This window comes from Hydra vulgaris, chromosome 15, assembly GCF_038396675.1.
Source record: "Hydra vulgaris chromosome 15, alternate assembly HydraT2T_AEP".
In the NCBI taxonomy this organism is placed as follows: domain Eukaryota; kingdom Metazoa; phylum Cnidaria; class Hydrozoa; order Anthoathecata; family Hydridae; genus Hydra; species Hydra vulgaris.
Genome location: NC_088934.1, coordinates 43,100,384 through 43,107,500, shown reverse-complemented (window position 1 = coordinate 43,107,500; position 7,117 = coordinate 43,100,384). Strand labels below are relative to the sequence as shown.

Here is a 7,117-nt window from a genome sequence, read left to right as displayed (position 1 = left end):
GAATAAGCGTATAAATATCAACCTATACCAACGTTGAAAATGTGGTAGTTAAAAAACGTTGAAAAAGTGTTATTATGCCAACGTTAATTAAACGTTGTTTTGACAACGTTGAGGAAGTGACACATTGAAAATTTTTGTCTCATTAACTAGCCATTACAAAAATAATTTGCCGTAAAGAAAAGGCAATGAAAACTTAATAGAATGCATGCAGATAGTATAAAAATTTTTTTTTAATAAAGTTATGTTTTATAACTTCTTTTTATTGCGGCTAATTTAAAAGTTTTAGACTTTGCATCAAATTGTATATAACATACATAAATCTCAGAGTATATTCGGTTTATTCAGGTTATTTTTGTTGATGATTTATTTATTTTAAAATGACCATTTTAATAAATTGCAAAGTTGTATTAAATATTTTATTTCTAAGTTAGAAATAGAATTTAATTTTGATAAGATTCAGATGTTTTAAGTAATATCAAAATTTTTAAAACATAATAAGCCAGACTAAATTTAGTCTGTTAACAGACTCTATTTTATTTATTTGAAAAACTTTAATCACCTTACCCTAATTATCAAAAAAATACTTCAGTATAAAATCTTCGACTAATAATGAAAGTATGCATTATTATGTTTTTTTTGTATAAAAACACAATAGGATAAAAAACTTTATTTCCATCTTTTTGAAAAACTTCCAATTTTAATAGGAAAAGTATTAAGTCCTAGTTATAGAGTTGGTGTTATATAATTATTTCTAACATTTATTCTTTATCATATATTTTTATTTATTTTAATATTATGTATTAATGCATATAATTATGAATATAAATATAAGATGTATATACATTTTATATATATACATATATATGTATATATATTTTTTATATATATAAATATATATAAATATATATATATATATATATATATATATTTATATATATGTATATATGTATATATATATGTATATGTGTATATATACATATATATACATACATTATATTTATATATATATATATATATATATATATAAATGTAAATATATGTGTGTGTATATATATCATCAATATATCTATATATATATATGTATATATATACATACATTATATATATATACATATATATATATGTATATATACATATATATATACATATAAACATATATATATGTATATAAATGTATATATATATATATATATATGTAAATATGTGTGTGTGTGTATACATATATATATATATATATGTATATATATACATATATATACATATATATATATATATATATATATGTATATATACATATGTGTGTATATGTATATATATATATATATATATATATATATATATATAGATATATATATATATATATGTATATATACATACATATATATATACATATAAACATAAATATATGATTATAAATGTATATATATATATGCATATGTATAATATATTACATATATATACATACATATTTTTATGCAAATATATACATATATATATATATATATATATATATGTATAATATATGTGTGAATTGTATATATATATATATTTATATATATATGTAAATCAAAACGAATGTCGTTTTTTTTAGATGATCTATAAGAATGACTTCACAATCTTGGGCTTAAGTTGTTTATTTTAAAAACGGATAGAAGCAGAGGCAGTTGCTCTATGTTGTTGGGTAGAAGATGGTCGGTTATTTTTGTCACTGGTGTTCATGCAATGAAAGCTGCCTATAATAGTTTTCCAATTAGTTATTCATGCAGCGAGCTTAGAGTTAAAAGAATTAAAGTTACTGGAGGTCATTAAATTTTACAGTACTCATTGCTATTATAATTGTTTTATATGAATTAAGAAACTGTCATAGTTTTATATTAATGGTGAAGTACTATATCAAATAAACATCTAATAAATCTTATTTTTATTTTGGGATAAGTAAAATTTTGAATCTGTTTATTGTATTATGATTGTCTTAATATATATCGTAATCTGTTTGCACTTGGTCTATATTTTAGTTTTTACATTTTTGTTTATATTGGTTTTACTAAATAATTACTTATAAGTATCTATTATTAGATAAAGAAGTAGGCGAAGGATTTAATTTTACGACTACAGAGGATTCCAAAAAATAATGAAAGTAATTATGTTAGTGAATGATTGTGTTTTTCTTTGCATTTAACTTTTTATATGGTGAAGAATAAATAAAACTTAATAATAACTATTAGTCATATCTGATTTTAATAATACTGTTTAAATTTTTTTGACATGTTGTAATTTGATTTTAGGTGTAAGTTTATTTATTAAAGTTCTGGTGGATCAAAGATAGAGGAATGATATGGTTTTAACTGGTTTTCATCTTATGAACGAAGTACATTATATGATTTAAATTGATGGTTTATAGTTACAACTATTCAAGTAAGTTTAATTTAGTTACTTTATGTATTAAATTGTAACTACTTTTAATTGTAGAATTTGACTTCCATAAATTGTATATATCATATATATATATATATATATATATATGATATAGTATATATATATATATATATATATATATATATATATATATATATATATATATATATATATATATATATATATATATATATATGTATACATGATATATATATATATATATATATATATATATATATATATATGTATTATATATATATATACTATGTATATATATATATATATATATATATATATACATATTAACAGTTGATACTTCAGAACTCTAACAATAAAAACAAATTATTTACGTTGGAATCTACATAACTGCAAAATTTTATGTTTTTTTAAGATTTGATTGTGAAACAAGAAAAAAAATATTTATAATTTTTTTTAAATCATTGTAAAAGTAACTTAAATGAAATGAGCTAGCTTACAATTATTTTAGATTTCAAAATTGCCCATATATATTTTCAACAGGGTTAAGGTCTGGACTTTGTGGCGGCCACAAAATATTTTTGATGTTAATACTTTTAAGTAAATAGTTATTGACAAAGCATTATTTTTCATGATAAAAATGTAGATGTTTCTTACTTTTGTCACATTTATTTTAGACAGAAAAACTGTAAGTTAGCAAAGTTCATTTAATAGAGTTACTTTTGCATTGAGTTGAAAAGAGTTATAAATGTTTTTTTTCTCTCTGGAATCAAATTTAAAAAAAAAACATAAAACTTTTGCACTTATATAGATTCTGACGTAAATAATTTTGTTTTATTGTTTGAGTTTTGATTTTATCATTAATGCTACTTAATTTTGCCTGTGTATGTATATATATATATATATATATATATATATATATATATATATATATATATATATATATATATATATATATATACAGTAAACTCCTGGTTATTCGAACCTCCAAGGGGTATAAGAATTTATTTCGAATAACTGAATATGCTCTTTAAAATGACCTACTTTAAGTTTCTTTCAAATTTTAATAAAAGTAGAAAGTAAAAAAGAAAATAACCTTGGAATTTGGTGCTACTTCAATTTTATCCTTGTAAAATAATAAATATTTTACAATTCATTGAAATATAGTCCATTTTTTTTTTTTTTTTTGTTCCTTTAATGTGTTTTTTTATCTTCAAGGGGAGCAAAAATTGTTTCGAACAACTGCAGGTTCGAATAACTGCATTTCTGCATAACAGCATTTACATGAGTTTGTTAAAGAAAATTCACAGGAAATGAAAATTGTTCGATATTACAAATTACATATATATATATATATATATATATAAATATATATATATATATATATATATATATATATATATATATATATATATATATATATATATAAATATATATATATATATATATATATATGTAATTTGTTTATCTATATATTATATATATAATAATAATCCATTTATATAACCATAAAATATTAAATTTACAATAATATTTATAAACTCACATAAATAAGGTTAGGTGTCACTCATATAGTTAAAAACTAGTAAATGGAGTGACACCTGAACCAATAATTATAAATTATATATATAAATAAGTTATATATATATAAATAAGTTATATATATATATATATATATATATATATATATATATATATATATATATATATATATATATATATATATATATCTATATATATATATATATATGCATATATACATATGCATATATATATATATATATATATATATATATATATTTATATATATATATTTATATATATAAATTTATTTATTTATTTTTACTTTTTAAATTTAATAATAATTATACTAATTTAATAACATTTTTTTTTACGTTTGCTTTCAGACTACTAATGGTACAAGTTTTGTTTTTTGATTTAGATTCTGTATCTCAATGATATCCTAGCCTATCGATACGATATCCTGTTAATTGTATTTTTATATATTGCATAAATATAAATGCAAACACTCACACACATAAATTTTAAAGAAAATATTTATATTTTTATATATATATATCTATAAATTGTATTTTTTAAGCTTTTTTATATTTATCATTGTTATTACTGTTTGTATTAATTATTGATTTTAGAAATATTGCGAGGGCAGAGTTCAAATTACAATTTAGTTTTATTTGCCAATTCAATATATATTATAGCCACGTTTAATTGCGTTTAATAATATTTTGCGATATTTTATACAGCGCATTTAAGCGTTGGTTCGACGTTATTTTTCAACCTTTACTCGACCTCTTTGAGTCATGTTAAATCGACGTTTTACTAACAACGTTACAAATCCTTGCAAAATAGGCTGCTTTAACAGCGTTTATACAACGCTTTATGTAACGCTTTTTCAACGTTTAGTTGCGATGCTTTTGTAACGTCATTTAGTAACGTTTTTTCAACGTTACGCAATAACGTTTAATCAACGTCTATTAAACAACGTTACATATCTTTGCAAAATCGATTACTTTGTCAACGTTTCCGCAACATCTTTTGCGACCGATTTTCAACGTTGATTCAACGCTGACATTTTTGCTGGGAATATAAATATATATATATACATATATGTTTATATTTATATATATATCTATGTATACATATATATATATATACAGAATTAACATTGTTGATAAATTCAGAACTCTAACAATAAAATCAAAATTATTTACGTTGGAATCTACATAACTGCAAAAATTTTATGTTTTTTTTAAAATTTGATTGTAAACAAGAAAAAAAATATTTATAATTTTTTTTAAATCATTGTAAAAGTAAATTAAATGAAATGAGCTATTTTACAATTATTTTAGATTTCAAAATTTGCCATATATATTTTCAACAGGGTTAAGGTCTGGACTTTGTGGCGGCCACAAAATATTTTTGATGTTAATACTTTTAAGTAAATAGTTATTGACAAAGCATTGTTTTTCATGATAAAAATGTAGATGTTTCTTACTTTTGTCACATTTATTTTAGACAGAAAAACTGTAAGTTAGCAAAGTTCATTTAACAGAGTTACTTTTCCATTGAGTTGAAAAGAGTTATAAATGTTTTTTTTCTCTCTGGAATCAAATTTAAAAAAAAAACATAAAACTTTTGCACTTATATAGATTCTGACGTAAATAATTTTGTTTTATTGTTTGAGTTTTGATTTTATCATTAATGCTACTTAATTTTGCCTGTATATATATATATATATATATATATATATAGATATATATATTTATATATATATTTATATATATATATATATATATATATATATATATATATACAGTAAACTCCCGGTTATTCGAACCTCCAAGGGTTATAAGAATTTATTTCGAATAACTGAATATGCTCTTTAAAATGACCTACTTTAAGTTTCTTTCAAATTTTAATAAAAGTAGAAAGTAAAAAAGAAAAAAAACCTTGGAATTTGGTGCTACTTCAATTTTATCCTTGTAAAATAATAAATATTTTACAATTCATTGAAATATAGTCCATTTTTTTTTTTTTTTTGTTCCTTTAATGTGTTTTTTTATCTTCAAGGGGAGCAAAAATTGTTTCGAACAACAGCAGGTTCAAATAACTGCATTTCTGCATAACAGCATTTGCATGAGTTTGTTAAACAAAATTCACAGGAAATGAAAATTGCTTCGAATAAGCAAATTTATATATATATATATATATATATATATATATAATTTATATATATATATAATTTATATATATATACAATTTATATATATATTTGTAATTTGTTTATCTATATATTATATATATAATAATAATCCATTTATATAACCATAAAATATTAAATTTACAATAATATTTATAAACTCACATATATAAGGTTAGGTGTCACTCATATAGTTAAAAACTAGTAAATGGAGTGACACCTGAACCAATAATTATAAATTATATATATAAATAAGTTATATATATATATATATATATATATATATATATATATATATATATATATATATATATATATATATATATATATATATGCATATATATATATATATATATATGCATATATATATATGCATATATATATATATATATATTTATATATATAAACTTATTTATTTATTTTTACTTTTTAAATTTAATAATAATTATACTAATTTAATAACATTTTTTTTTTACGTTTGCTTTCAGACTACTAATGGTACAAGTTTTGTTTTTTGATTTAGATTCTGTATCTCAATGATATCCTGGCCTATCGATACGATATCCTGTTAATTGTATTTTTAAATATATTGCATAAATATATATGCAAACACTCACACACATAAATTTTAAAGAAAATATTTATGTTTTTATATATATATATCTATTAATTGTATTTTTTAAGCTTTTTTATATATATCATTGTTGTTACTGTTTGTATTAATTATTGATTTTAGAAATATTGCGAGGGCAGAGTTCAAATTACAATTTAGTTTTATTTGCCAATTCAATATATATTATAGCCACGTTTAATTGCGTTTAATAATATTTTGCGATATTTTATACAGCGCATTTAAGCGTTGGTTCAACGTTATATTTCAACCTTTACTCGACGTCTTTGAGTCACGTTAAATCGACGTTTTACTAACAACGTTACAAATCCTTGCAAAATAGACTGCTTTAACAGCGTTTATACAACGCTTTTTATGTAACGCTTTTTCAACGT

At 19.8% G+C, this 7,117-nt stretch overlaps 1 long non-coding RNA gene across 1 annotated transcript; it reads left to right on the top strand.

Moving 5' to 3' along the window:
* Window positions 1-1,595: 1,595 nt before the first annotated feature.
* LOC136091584 (uncharacterized) lies at window positions 1,596-6,876 on the top strand. Its single transcript, XR_010644093.1, has 3 exons — window positions 1,596-1,801; window positions 2,077-2,415; window positions 6,636-6,876. It is a non-coding gene; the product is annotated as an uncharacterized LOC136091584 (long non-coding RNA).
* The last annotated feature ends 241 nt before the right edge of the window (window positions 6,877-7,117 follow it).